Source organism: Lepus europaeus, chromosome 13 (genome assembly GCF_033115175.1).
Source record: "Lepus europaeus isolate LE1 chromosome 13, mLepTim1.pri, whole genome shotgun sequence".
NCBI lineage: Eukaryota > Metazoa > Chordata > Mammalia > Lagomorpha > Leporidae > Lepus > Lepus europaeus.
In genome coordinates, this window is record NC_084839.1 from 10,029,557 (window position 1) to 10,045,170 (window position 15,614).

A 15,614-nucleotide genomic window follows, 5' to 3' on the forward strand; every position below is an offset into this window, starting at 1 on the left:
TACGGCTACGATTGATACAAGTTAGCATTCATCATATGTGGGTGGATGCCAGGCAATCTAGATGTGCTAGCTCACTGAATATACTGTCCTGCAACCTTGGGAAGTGTCAGTTATATTGCAGATTAGGAAATAGTCACGGAAAGGTGCATACCTTGTCCAAGGTTAAACAGCCTGCGAAAGAGAGCCATGACTGGAGCTCAAGTCAGTTGTGTCCCTGTCTCCTCTTTCTACCTTCTGCTCGGAGGTTCTCAGGGAGCGAGCAATGGTAGCTGTGGAGTAACCAGGGCTCCCCAGAGCATAGTGAGCTGTGGATTCCCTTAGAAGAGCAGCATGTGCTACAGACACTATTGGGAACTGGCAAGAAAGAAACTGCCGAATTTCTAGTATCTACTGTGTATGTGGGACCCTCTGCTCAGTGCGAGATCACAGAGTGGCCGGGCGGGGTGTGCTCTACTGACGATCCCACCCACTGTGCCCCCTCACTTTGTAGAAGTGACTAGAGCCCAGAGAGGTTCATTTCCACCTGGAAATACTTAGTGAGCGTCGCTGTCATTCACTGTGGTTTGGGGAGTCAGACAGGAAGGCGACATAACAGCAAACAAGCAAGTGTATGAGTGTGTGCGGGGGTGCGAGCCAACACAGGGCTCAGGGGAGCCTGTGAGATGGGCATCCCACCTGTCTAAATCTGTCAGGTGTTCTGGAATGGGTGGCCCCTGAATTAGAGTCCAAAAAGAAGTGGATTGAGTTAACGAGGTGAGAGAGAGAGCAGTGGCCCTTCACGCAGAGGGAAGCCTGTGTGCAAAGCTTTGCGACTGACCCAGCGGTGGATGCCATCCATCAGTGCCAAGCTGTGGATGGAGCTGGGCACAGCTGTATCCCTGCAAAAGCTACCGTCGATGGCACACGGGAGGATGAAGACAACCATGTTCTTAATTCACAAAGTGCTGGTTATTATGTACAGACATCGCCTCTGGATCCCCAGCCCTAGGCCCGGCAGCTGGCACCTGACCCAGTGCCTGGTACACAGGGGGTGTTCAGTAAATAACCGCTCATTGATGTATACTTTGTGCCAGGAGCACTCCAGGTGCTGCTAAATTGCCTTCGTACCCCAGGTTTCTAAGTCGCACGTCGCTAGAAAACAGCCCTAGCAAGTACTGAAGCCGACCAGTGGCTTTTGCTAGGGCACAGAAAGGCTGCTCCCGTTTCCTTGCTCTTTCCCTGCCTGTGATTAAAGCAGAAATGGGCCTGCTGCCTAATGAATGCCTGTTGGAATTGTGTTCTGTCAAACCTTCGCGTGTGTGGTTGCTGCGGGGCGGGCGTTGTTGGCATTCACACGCCAAGCCCAGCCTCTGTGTAATGAGCTTCTTTGTGTGGGGGTGGGGGGAGACGAGCAGACTCAGCCCCCTCCCTCCCCTAACCCACACAACGTCTGAAGAATTAGCCAGTAAAAGTGCTGTATTCTCTAAACCCTTTGGGGATAGATACCCCCACTCCTTTCCACTCAGCCTGGACACAGGGTACATTGCCTGGGCCACAGAGAAGTGATGTCAGAGGTGTGGGAAGGTGCAGGCCAGGGCTCAGAATCCCGCCTAACTTCCTGATCATGACGACAAATCACTTAACTTTGATGAAGACCAAAGATGCTGCGAGGGGTCAGTGAGTTACGGTCTGTCAAAGATTGCAACAGGGAATGTCACTATTATTAGGCAAAGGGATAACAGGGCTGTTCTTCTTCTTCTTTTTTTTTTTAAAGATGTGGTTTATTTATTTGAGAAGTAGAGTTACAGACAGCAAGAGGGAGAGACAGAGAGAAAGGTCTTCCATCTGTTGGTTCACTCCCCAAATGACTGCAATGGCTGGAGCTGCGCCGATCTGAAGCCAGGAGCCAGGAACTTCTTCCCAGTCTCCCACGTGGGTGCAGGGGCCCAAGGACTTGGGCCATCTTCTACTGCTTTCCCAGGCCACAGCAGAGAGCTGGACTGGAAGAGGAGCACCAGGACTAGAACCGGCACTCATATGGGATGCCTGTGCCACAGGTGGAGGATTATCCTACGGCGCCACTGCACTGGCCCCAGAGCTGTTCTTTTGCTGGGAAGTGGTGCTGAAGTTGAGAATACATTAGAAGCCATGGAAAAGAGGGGAGAGGTGCCCACTGAGGCCCTCCTCTGCTGCAGCTCAGGCTGCTCCACGTTCATCAGTTTGGTATGCGGCATTCCCAGAGTGACCAGGGAGAATCAAAGATTCTGCTTCTGTATGTGCTGTGGTTCACCAAAATTCCCAGGTAGGAATCCAATAGCCAGTGTGCTAGTGTGAAGAGGAGGCGCTTTGAGGGGTGTGATTAACTCATGAGTGGGACTAGGACCCTCATAAAAGAGGTTGAAGGGAGCTGCCTTGTCCCTGCCCCCATGTGAGGACACGACAAGAGCAGCCCTCACAGACCCTGAGACTGCCAGTGCCTTGCTCCTGAGCTGCCCAGGCTCCAACACAGAGCTAAACAAATTTCTATTATTGGTCAGTACACAGTCTAAAGTACTTTGTCATAATAGCCTAAATGGGGGCCAGCGCTGTGACTTAGTAAGCTAAGCCTCCAGTGCAGAGCTGGCATCCCATAAAGGGACCAGTTTGTACCCTGGCTGCTCCTCTTCCAATCCATCTCTCTGCTTATAGCCTGGGTAAGCAGTAGAAGATGGAGGAAGTCCTTGAACTTCCGCACCCACGTGGAAGACCCAGAGGAAGCTCCTGGCTCCTTCAGATTGTTTCAGCTCTGGCCATTGCAGCCGTTTGGGGAGATAACCAGTGGATAGAAAACCTCTCTCTCTCATTTTCTCTCTCCCTCTTTCTCTCTCTAAATCTACCTCTCAAATAAATAATTAAAAACATAACAAAGTATAATAGCCTGAATGGACTGAAAAAATATTAAAAGCCATTGATTAGGGTGGGCATTGTGGCACAGTGGATTAGACAGCCACTTGGGATGTCCACCTCCTATATCAGAGAGTCAGTTTGGGTCCTAGATACTCTACTTCTGACCCAGGTTCTTAGTGATGTGCCTGGGAGGGAGCTCCTGCCACTTATGTGGGAGACCCAGATGGAGTTCCTGGCTCCTGGCTTGGACCTCACCCCGCCCAGGCTATTGCAGCCATTTGCCATTTGGGGAGTGAATCAGCAGATAAAACATTCTCTCTCCTCTCTCTCTCTCTCTCTCTCTCTCTCTCTCCTCTGCTTTTCAAATAGATGAAAATAAGTAGACATTTTTAAAAAGGCAATTGGTAGAATTCTGCTCTAACAGTTTTTGACAAAGCAAGGATAGAGTCACCTGATGTGGAGGGCCAGGGATGCAGAGGCCCTGGAAGTGATGCCCTGCACGCTCAGGGCTTCTTGTTACGAAGCCAGCCCTTCCCCACCAGAGTCCTAGGTTTTATCCTCAGTGTAACAACAGCAAAAATCTGCAATAATTGCAAATTGCAGGTTGAGTATCCCTAATCCCCACATCTGAAATCTGAAATGCTCCAGCCCCTGAAACCATCCGTCTAAGCGCCAACAAGACACCATCATTGAAAAATTCCACATCTGATCTCATGGGATAGGACAAATTAAAAATTTTGGTGCACCAAAAATATTGTAGAAGTTTACCTTTGGGCTACTGCATTAGATGTATAAGAAATATAAATGAATTTCATGCTTTAATTTGGGTTCCATCCCCCAAATGTTCCATATGTATGCTACAGTCCAAATACATCCAGATCTGAAAAATTTCTGATCCCAAGCATTTGGGATAAAAGATATTCAACCTGTATTGATATGCAAAAACACCTTAAACAAAGAGCTCTTATTCATCCTTGGTAGTTTCTAGAGGCTGCTGTTGCTGTAAGTCAAATGATTGTCCATTGTCCAAAGGGCAAAGAAGGGCCAGGAAATTCAACTTTGGAGTGTGAATCCCACACTGAACCTGTGACTGGCCCATGGGAGGCTCGTGCCATTTCTGTGTGTCTGTAGGGTGTCCCTGCAAGAAACCAAACCCTGAGACAAAGACTTGGCCTGAAAGATGGACAGAAGGGCAAAGAATCAACATCTCTTTAATCCGTACATTAGTCTTTCCAGCAGGTATCAAGCTCAAATAAAGAAAGTGAGCCTCAGCGAGATGGACTGAAGGAGGCCATGCAGCTAAGGAGAGGAGAATCTTTCATGTGAACCCTGGCATCACAGTCTCCAACACTTTTGTATGCTGATTCCTCTTAGCACAGAGAACAAAACTCCAAGACCCTGGCGCTACCCAGAGGGCCTCTGCACTCCCCTGTCACACCCACTCTGAGAATGTTTTCTGCAGCTCTGGGCCTCAAGAGAATACACAGGAGTTGAGAACACGGAGGCTAAATGAATTTTTTACCTTTCTGTGACCTTAATCATAACCAGTCTTGGACAGAAGCCTTTGAACATCTGAATCTTCCCCTCTCCAGAGTGAATCTTCTCTTCACCCGGACTCCTGCAAGTTTTTAAGGTATACAGGCCTTGTCTTAGCTCAGGGTGCGGTCACAAAACACAAGAGAGGGCAGCTAAAACAGTACATATCCATCCTCACAGTTCTGGGGGCTGGAAATCCAAGGTTCAGGTGCAGGCAGGTTCAACATGTGGACAGAACCTACCTCCTGACTTGCAGAAAGGGACAAGTAGGATCCTTGCAGACGTAAGTTAGAAAGGGACAAATTTCACTAGAGTGGACCCCAGTGCAATACAAGTGGTACAGAAATACAGATGAAATACTGATATATACACAGAGGGAAGGCGCCATGTACATCTGGGAGCAGTGACTGGAGTGATGCCGCCCCAGCCGAGGAACTCCTAGAGCTGACTGATTTCCATTAAGATGCCCAGAGTGTGGTACCCCAGGATCTAATGCATACGGGATTCTCCTATGATTCTGGAATATTGCTGGGCTCTGGGGCTATCAGAGAAGAAAGCACGATTGAATGTTGCACTAAGTACAGCGTTCACAATAGTGTAGCCTGGCCAGCCTCGTGCTCCTGTGCAGTAATAGGGGCGGGGTGGCTCCAGGACCAGCGGGCTGTTGCCATTGCGTGGACATCGTCCCAGAAGACACAGGCCATGAAGAAGCATGTCTTCATTTTTCCAGTTATTTACAGGAAGCAACACTGGCAGGTAAAACAGAAGACTGTGAGGGGATGAGGCTATGGAGACCTGCCAGAGCACTGAGTTGGGTTAGGACTAGATGGGCAGTGAGCACAGCTTGGCCCATTGTTAAGTGTGCACATTCTTTTCCTCATGATCTCACCCCTTGAACTGCACGAGCTCTTCCTGTGCTCATCCTCTGATCCTCTTTGAAGACCGTGTGACTTTCCTTCTAATTACTCTTCACTGAATATTCCTAAGGGTTTTCTCATTATCATACTTTCCTAGAGCAGAAGTCTGATTTTATATACAATCAGAAATGTTGTGTGAGTACCTGGACTTTGATTACTGCAAACTATGCAGCATTCCTTCAATCTTCAGCTGAGTCTTTGGCATACTTCCCTTTTGCAGTTGTGAGGATCTGCAACACTGCACAGTTCTGCTAGACTTTTCTCTCCTTGTTGTTAGTCTCTTCTTGAGATCTTTTGGAAATATGGCTTTGGAGGTACCATTGGCATGCAGTAAGCTGCACATACTTAAATATGCAATTTGGTAAGTTTGGCATACATATGTATGCATGAGACTATTACATTTTGTATTGATCTATAGTTTTGCTAAACTTACTTCGTCTAGTAGCTTATTGGAGTCTCCATATGGCTTTCTACACAGATGATCGTGTTTTCTGCACATGGGCAGTTCTACTTCTTTCCGTTTGGATGCTTTGGGTGTCTGTTTCTTGCCTGCTACATTGGCTCACATCTCCAGCATGACGTTGAATAGATAAAGTCAGAGTAAATTCCATTCATGTTCTGCTTAAATTTCCATTTGTTTGCTCTACTGGTTATTGATAAATGAATTATTGAAATATCTCGTTAAAGTTGCTGTTTTTTTTTTCTTTTTATCTTGCAGTTTTGTCAGTTTTTCCTTCATGTGTTTTGTGACTCTGATGTTAGATACAAAAGCATCCAGGATTATTAAGTTCTCTCAATGTCTTGACTCCTTTATAATCACATAATGGCCTTAAAATGTATTTGTTTATTTTAATTACTGGAAATATTAAGAGAGACAGACAGATAGACAGAGATCTCCCATCTTCAGGTTCACTCCCCTGATGCCTGCAGCAGCTGGGGCTGGGCCAGGCCTAAGCTAGAAACCAGAAACTCAGCCTGGGTCTCTTATGTGGGTGGCAGGGCCCACACACCTGAGCCGTCCTATGCTTCCTTGCTCTGTACCCATTAGTAGGAAGCTGGAAGTGGGAGCAGAGCTGAGGCTCAAACTCCACCTACCAACATGGGATGCAGGGATCCCTAGCAAACTAGTGTCGTACCAAATCCTTGCCCACACAATGACCTTAACTGTGCCAATAGCCCTTGCTCTGAAGTTTATGCTACTTACAGTGCCATAGCCACTCTAGTCTTTTGGCTAACATCAATCTTATATATTTTTCTACCTTTTCACTTTTTTTTTAACTCTTATTTAATGAATATAAATTTCCAATGTACAGCTTACCTTTTCACTTTTAATTTATTGTTATATTCATACTTACAGCAGTTTTCACTAAGCTGTTCATTTATGACAATGTCTGTCTTTTAATAACATTTAATGATCACTGATATTATTAGTCTTGAGCGAACCAATTTGTTATTTGTGTCCTATTTGCCACACCTGCTTTGGTTCCCTTTTCTCTTGTTCACTATATTCTTTTTTTAAAAGATTTATTTATTTAATTTAAAGTCAGAGTTACACAGAGAGAAGGAGAGGCAGAGAGAGAGATAGAGAGAGAGAGAGAGAGGTCTTTTATCCGCTGGTTCACTCCCCAAATGGCCGCAATGGCCGGAACAGTGCAGATCCTAAGCCAGGAGCCAGGAGCTTCCTCCTGGTCTTCCCATGTGGATGCAGGGACCCAAGCACTTGGGTCATCTTCTGCTGCTTTCCCAGGCCACAGCAGAGAGCTGGATCAGAAATGGAGCAGCTGGGACTCGAACATGCACACATACAGGATGCCAGCACTGCAGGTGGCGGGCTTTACCTGCTACGCCACAATGCCGACCCTATTCACTATATTCTTTTGGATTAATTGAGGATTTTTCAATAACTCCATTTTATCTCCTCTGTTGGTTTGTGAGCTACAACATTTTGTGTTGTTATTTTAGCGGTGGCTTTAGGATTTACAGTATACATCCTCAACTTACAATAAAGGAACTTCAAGTGATATTATGTCACTTGATATTATATAATAATCTTTATAATAATAAACTTCTACTTATTTCCTCCTAACTCATTTTGTAACGAATTTAATTTTATTTCTTCATATTATAAGCCCCATAATATATTTTTATTGCTTTTACTTAAGACCATTGACTACTTTTAATACATTGAAAGTAATATAAACACAATACAATATTTATCAATGCCATCACTGTTTTGATTCCTTTGTGAACCCAAAGTGGCCTAACAGATATTGTGCTTCCTTATTTGAAGGGAGAGTTGAAAGATGAAGTCATTTATATATTTATTTGAAGATAATGTCCTTAACTGTTGGGTCTTTCAATTATTTAATGAAGGGGCAGGGCTCTGAATATTCTTACAGCTTATCTTCCATCCTCTGAGTTATGGGCATGTTTATAAGGCTGGCCAATCCTTGCTCATCCTTCTTGGTGACTATAATGTTGTTGATATAATAGAACAATGTGATGTTCTGTGGATTGCCTAGAGGGTCATATCTCTTCAATTTACCTTGTCAAAGAAATCAGCAGAGTTAATAGAGTCCTGAAAAAAACTGATGAATCTATATCTATCTATCTCTACCTCTACCTCTACCTCTACCTCTACCTCTACCTCTACACCTACCTCTATCTATATATCTATATCTATATCTATCTATCTAATCAGTGCAAACTATTTTGATCTTTCCCAATTTGGGTAGACAAAAGAATGCCTTTACCAAATCCAAATACAAGATACCTAAGACTATTTTCATCTGTTTTAGCAATGATACCATCTCTGGCAGAGCATCTTTGAGGTTAATGGTTGAATGAGCTTATGGTCGCTGGCTTCTGCAATAAGAAAATTGTTGAATGAAATGAGAGAGACCAACACTCCTTCATCAGGTGGCACTAACTGTCATCATGTGCCTGAATACGTGATTTTTAAAAATGTACTTTTTGGCTTTTAGTAGAATGGGAAGTTTTTATTTGGCCTTCTACATTATTCTGACTCATGTCACAGGTCGAAGACTACATGCAAATATTTTACAGCTAGTAAGTGGGTCAAGTTCAGTTTGGGAGTGGGGAAATGACTGTCAGGTATGTCTGCAGAGCCTAGGGACCAAATTTAAGCTTTTCTCTTGCAAGGACTCATTATTATTTGACCTCAGTATGTCTTCCTTTTAGTAGGGGGCCATGATGGCAGTTCAGCTTCCTGGGTATCAGTGCCAATCCTTCCCTGTGGAGCTGGCACTGTGGCATAGTGGATAAAGCCACCACCTGCATCAGCATCCCATATGGGCATTGGTTTGAGACCCGGTGCTCCACTTCTGATCCATTTTTATGTTATGGCCTGGGAAAGCAGTAGAAGATGGCCCAAGTCTTTGGGCCCCTGTACCCACATGGGAGACCCAAAACAAGCTCCAAGCCCTGGCTTTGGACCAGCCCAACTCCTGCTGTTGCAGCCGTTTTTCTCTGCCTCTGCCTCTACCTTTCTCTAAGTTTGCCTTTCAAATATTTTTAAAAAATTAAAAAAAAATCCTTCCCTGTGTCCAGAAGTCCTTGAAATATCCAGATATCCCTGTTTCCTCAGTGAAACTCCTGCTAATAGGCGGCCACAGTTGCATTTGGGAAAAGACTGAGGAATCACAGTATTTGCTTGTCATGGTTTTTAGGCCCCTTTCTCCTGAGGATCCAACTTCCTTTCATCCCAGTGGATCAAGATCTTAAAACTTACTCAAATCTATACACTGGGGACATTTTTATAACATTTTAATGAAGCCATTGTATTGCTTTCAATCTGCCCTACTGATCATTCTTAGCTTCTTTTAACGTCTTGTGGATATCAGGATTTTTATGGCCTCTTGAGTTTTGGTAAGTGATTGCCAACACCCTACTTCTGTTGCTTTGGATGCCATTGTCCCCACTGGGATAAGCAGCCTAATCCTAGAAGAGCCTCTTGTCCTCAGCTGTGATCACTAGAAAAGACCTGTCACTGACCTTATGAGTGATGGCATCACCTATGCGTTCCACTAAGTCATCTGAATCACAAGAACACTCCCCGTGGTCTTGGTGCAGTCTTTGAGCCACTGTGAAACATAGTTCTCTGATGGACCCCTGACCTCACATGTGCATCCTCTCTGAGGACCTCACATGTGCATCCTCTCTGAGGCTGTAATCCCTTTATATACTGTTTACCTTAATAACAGAGGCATTTTAACTTGGCTCTGTGTTGACCACAGCTTTGTCCAGATTTCTAGGAATCCTGCTAATGACACATTTGTGATCTGCCATAGGATTCTTGCTGAAGAGATTAATAGTTTTCTACTGCTACGATGATAAATTGCCAAAAACTGGGTATAATTAGAATCCAACACAAGTCTCATTGGGTTGGAATCAAAGTGTTAGCAGGGCTAACAAAATGTGTTGAGGACATTCCATCCCCTTTCCTTTTTGCGATTTTAGGGGTTAACTGCATTCATCAGATCCCTTTCTCTAGCAACACAGTAACGTCTTGACCTGATTCCATCATTATGTTTTTCTTTCTTTCTTTCTTTCTCTCTTTCTTTCTTTCTTTCTTTCTTTCTTTCTTTCTTTCTTTCTTTCTTTCTTTCTTTCTTCCTTTCTTCCTTTCTTCCTTTCTTCCTTTCTTCCTTTCTTCCTTTCTTCCTTTCTTCCTTTCTTCCTTTTTTTTGACAAGCAGAGTTAGACAATGAGAGAGAGACAGAGAGAAAGGTCTTCCTTTTTCCGTTGGTTCACCCCCCAAGTGGCCGCTACGGCCGGCGTGCTGCACCGAACCGAAGCTAGGAGCCAGGTGCTTCCTCCTGGTCTCCCATGTGGGTGCAGGGCCCAAGGACCTGGGCCATCTTCCACTACCTTCCCCAGCCACAGCAGAGAGCTGGCCTGGAAGAGGAGCAACCGGGACAGAATCCAGCGCCCCAACTGGGACTAGAACCCTGGGGTGCCAGCACCACAGGCGGAGGATTAGCCTAGTGAGCCATGGCGCCGGCCCATCATTCTGACTTTTGCTCTGACCCACATTTCCCTCTCTTTTCTATTTTTGAGGACACTGTGATTAAATTGTAGCTACCTGGATAAACCAGAATGATCTCCATATTTGAAGATCTTAATTCCTTTTTGCCAGAAAGCCTAATAGTCGTGGAGGGGGAGGTGGTCACTTTCCATTTTTCCTACCATAAGAAATAAATTCCATATCCAAGGAGAGCACCCCAAGTCAAGTCAATAAACCCTTCCCAATCTAGTTTTATGGGTCAGTTTGATTGATCAAGAATCTATACAATTCAGGACTACAAGATTTGTTTTGATCAACATAGGCAGCTATTTTTTGATATTTAACCTTTTATGTCATAATAGTTTTATTATTATATGTTTATAATAAATTTATTTATGTCATAATAGTTTCAAATGAACAATACAGAAATTGTAGGGTTTAGGGCACCGCCACCCTGGCCATAGAAGGCTCCACCTGCAGTGCTGCCAGAATCCCATATGAGCGCTGGTTTGAGTCCCAGCTGCTCCACTTGAGATCCAGCTCCTGCTAATGTGCCTGGGAAAACAGCAGAGGAGGGCCCAAGTACTTATTCCCCTACGGCCATGTGGTAGACCCAGAAGAAGCTCCTGGCTCCTGGTTCCTGGCTTTGACCTGACCCAGCCGGGAGATTGTGGCCATTTGGGGAGTGAACCAGCAGATGGAAGATAGCTCTCGCTCTCTCTCATTTCTTCTTCTTCTTCTTGTCCTCCTTCTTCTTCTCTTTGTTCTTCTTCTTCTCCTTCTCCTCTTCCTCCTCTGTCTCCCATCTCCTTCTCCTTCTTCTTCTTCTTCTTCTCTTTGTTCTTCTTCTTCTGTCTTTGTATTTCTGATTTTCAAATGAATAAATGAAATCTTTAAAATTCTAGGGTTTTAGAAAGAGTGCCCATGTGCCCTGTACCTAGCTGTTTCATAGTGCTGTCCTTTTCCTCCATGATCAGATGCTATGTGGAACCATGATGACATTTTGGGTTTCTTGGTATCAGTGTCAATTCTACCCTGTGTCCAAAAGTCTTTGAAGTATTGAGGTATTCCTAAATTTCTAATGTATAGTTAGTACCCAAATAGATGTTTGTTGTCCCCATTGTGGAAGGAATGTGAAGTCATTACAACATATACTTATATGGGATTATGTAGCTGGGTTCTATAGTTACTTAACACAAGCTATTGACCTGGCATTCCAAAGAGGAGTCTTTGAAGGGAGTCTTGTCTTCTTCCAAGGGGAAAAGACTTCCTTCACACAAGAAATGGTGCTTTTAATGGGAAATGAAGGGACCCATTCTCAGGATTTGAGGCTCCAGGATTCTTTGAAGCTAAAATATTTGAAGGAATCCAGCAAGATGTGAAAAGTACTTAGATTTCCTCAACTATACCTTTGACTTTTTAAAAAAGATTTATTTATTTATTTGAAAGTCAGAGTTACACACACAGAGAGAAAGAGAGGCAGAGAGAGAGAGAGAGGTCTTCCATCCGCTGGTTCACTCCCCAGTTGAGCATAAAGACTGGAGTTGTGTTGATCCTAAGCCAGGAGCCAGGAGCTTCTTCTGGGTCTCTCATGTGGGTGCAGGAGCCCAAGGATTTTGGCCATCTTCTACTGTTTTCCCAGGCCGTAGCAGAGAGCTGGATCAGAAGTGAAGCAGCCGGGACTAGAACTGGAGCCCATGCGGGATACCGGCACCACAGGTGGCAGCCTTACCCACTACGCCACAGCGCTGGCTCCATACCTTTGACTTTAATATAACAGATATCCCTTGACTGAATATTCAATGTTCTTTTAAGTTTTGTACTAAATATTAAGTTCTGAGTTTGAACTTTGGCATTTTATCTTTTCCCAATGCAATAAAATAAATGTTCCCTCAAAATATGTGCATTGAAATCGCTAACATGATGGCATTAGGAGGTCAGATCTAAGGTAGATGATTTAGTCATAGGGTGGAGCCTTCATGAATGAGATTGATGTCTTTGTAAGAAGAAACCGAAGAGTCAGCTCTGCTCCAACACCTTTGAGTCAGCTGCCTGAAACCCAGAAGATGGCCCTTATGAGAACCTCACCATGATCGCACCCTGCTTTGGGCTTCTAGTGTCCAAAACTGTGAGAAATAAATTTGTATAGCTTATAGGTCACTCCACTTAAGGTATTCTTATTCTATCGTCTTAAAATGACTAAGACCCCATTTAAACAGATAGGAACTTTGTATAAACTTCGAGAGTTCCTGTGATCCTCACAAAGAACTTTAAATCACTTGCTAAATGCCCTCAACTTTTCATTATCCTTTGGTAGTGTAACACAATCCAATGGACCTTCAAAGCTTTATTCTCCCACACTTTTCAAATGTTTGAATCAATGAGTTGGACAAGACATAAATTTTCTTTTTTTATTTCTTTTTTTTTTTTTGACAGGCAGAGTGGACAGTGCAGTGAGAGAGACAGAGAGAAAGGTCTTCCTTTTCTGTTGGTTCACCCCTTAATGGCTGCTGTGGCCGGCGCACTGTGGCCAGCGTACTACGCTGATCCGAAGCCAGGAGCCAGGTGCTTCTCCTGGTCTCCCATGCAGGTGCAGGGCCCAAGTGCTTGTGCCATCTTCCACTGCCTTCCAGGGCCACAGCAGAGAGCTGGCCTGGAAGAGTGGCAACCAAGACAGAATCTGGCACCCTGACTGGGACTAGAACCTGGTGTGCCTGCGCCGCAGGTGGAGAATTAGCCTATTAAGCCATGGCGCTGGCCAGAAGACATAAATTTTCACCAGAACAGTCTCCTAAGCTTACCAGTACTGAAAGTATAAATATTTGGGCCACTTTTTTTTTTTTTAAATTAGGATGACCCATACCACACATACTTCCTGGCATGGAATCTTCAATTGCCAGTTGAGTGGTGAATGATCCAGTCTCAAACTCCGTATTCCACTGGCTTTCTTGGATCACCCCACTCGTAATATCACTCTGTCAGTTGAGTCTTCCCTAAGAAGAAGCCAAGCTGGCGTTGCATTTGCAGGAGACACACTGGGGAGAAATACTTGTGGAAAGAAGCCAGAGAAAGCAGACAGGGACAGTCATCAGACCTTGAAACAGAGCTGACTGAGTCTCTGTCAGCCCCACCGAGAGCTCCACAGCAAATATTGCCTACTGCAGGGCAGACCTTTGCACCAGGGTGTTGATTAATTGTTGGCTGGGCCACCATGAGGAAACACAACCTTGGGCCCAAAGCCAAGATGGACCAGAAAGAGTTAACTGCTAGAAGCTGCCAGCTGGCATGTCCCAAATACTCTCTTGAAGAGCATTATGAGTTGTATCTTCCTCGACCCGATACTTTTTCACACCTTTTGCAGAGTAGGTTAAACACATAATTCAAAAGGAAATATGAATTCCACTCTGAAGATTCGATTTTGTAAGTTGAATATGCTCTGGTCACTTCAGCATGAGATCCGTGTGAGGGATGGCTCCCATGGTATTTAGAGAGACACAAGCTTAAGGCTTTCTGTTGTCAGAGCCAATGGGATTCGAAAGCCTCTGGTCATTTCTCATTACATAAATAAATAAATAAGTAAATAAGTAAATAAATAATACTTCAAAGGGAAGTACACATCCTTCCTGGAACAACCCAGCCCATGGGAAAGAGTAACAATGGTTACATCCTCAGGCCAGCTTTTCCTGTGTGGGAAGGAAGTGTGAGATCTGTGGGCCAGGCAGGAAGCTGAGCTTCCAGATGCTCCCTCCACTTTGGCTGCAGACTTAAAGGCTTGAGGACTTAGAGGAAGCCAGAAAGGTGGCCTAAGATACACTTCTTGCACATGGGCCTGGAAGGAGTACTGGGGCGGAGACTCAGTTGCCTCATGAATAATGCAGCTATTTGTCCCCTCCCTCAGCTCCACCCCTGTCCTCACAGCTCCCCAGGAAGCAGAGGTAGAGAGGTGAAGATCTTTGCCTTATGACATGGCAGTCCTGTGCTGCTCTCTATTTGCATAGTTTCCAAGTAAGATGCAATGCTGATGTCAGGGACCAGGTCCTTTGACTTCTAGTGTACTGCTCTTATTCCCAGAGCCAGGCTTGGGCATGAAATATAACATTCTCATGAAATAGGAACTACCACTTGTCTTAAGACATCTGTGTGCCTTGCAATGCAGGTACTGCCATTACGTGTTCTCCACTCAGCTGAGTCTCTAGAATTCCTGTCTATGGGGACTGGTGCTATTGGCGATGACTTTCTGGAATGATGCCTGTAGATTTCAACATTGGTTACTTTCCTAAGATGAAAATATCTGCCAAAAGGGCTTAGGCATGGCTCTGGCTGCTGCGGTTGCTGACAGCTGTGTCTCAGCCTGAGTCCTGGGGTGCCAATGCTGTGAAGTAATCCAAGAGATCAGCCCTGGCTGGGCAGAACCAACGAAGGGGTATTTAGAGTGAATGCCATCTCTTGTGATCAGTTCACCAAGTGATTGAACTGTGTCCACTTGGGCCCACTTTCCTTCTGGATCCCAGGTCGAACACAATGACCTGCTTTTTCCAGGACTCATAATTTATGTTGTCAGTATTGTACCATGCGGAGAAAATGTTCATTCTTGTATTTTGTAAAACATATTTTGTCACATGTACTAAAGGAAAACTTAGACCTAACCTGGTTGCAAAGGACTGAATGTTTGTATACTCCCTCCACCAGTCCTCAAATTCACATGCTGAAGTCCTAACCCCTAAGCTGACTGATCATATTAGGAGGTGGAATTTTGGGAGGCAATTGGGTCATGGGGTCAGAGCCTGCATAAGTGGGATTGATGCCCTCATAGAAGAGACCCCAGCAATTCCCTCCCCACCTGCTGCCGTGAGAAGTTACAGTAAGGTGATGGCCCCCAGGAGGATGAGGGCTCTCACCAGACACAGAGTCTGCACTGTCTTTATCTCGGGCTTCCAGGCACTGAAACTGAGAGATGTGCATCTGCTGTCTATGATATTCTGGTACAGCATCCTGCATTAAGACAGGGATAAACCCGTGAGTGGAGTAGGATGCTGTGAGTCTGAATGCTGCTCCAGCAGGTTTGAGACTAAATGTTAGTCGAGTTGCTCAACCTCTGTGTCTCAGTTTCTTCATCTGAAATTCAGGGTGGTATTACCTACCTCACATTAGATTGTGTCATTTGTGTGGTATAGGACACATGAGAAATGCAATAACAGCTTATTATTATTGGATGTCCAATTTCGACATATCTCCATTTGCTTCCTTGAAACCCTAGGAACCTGTGGGAC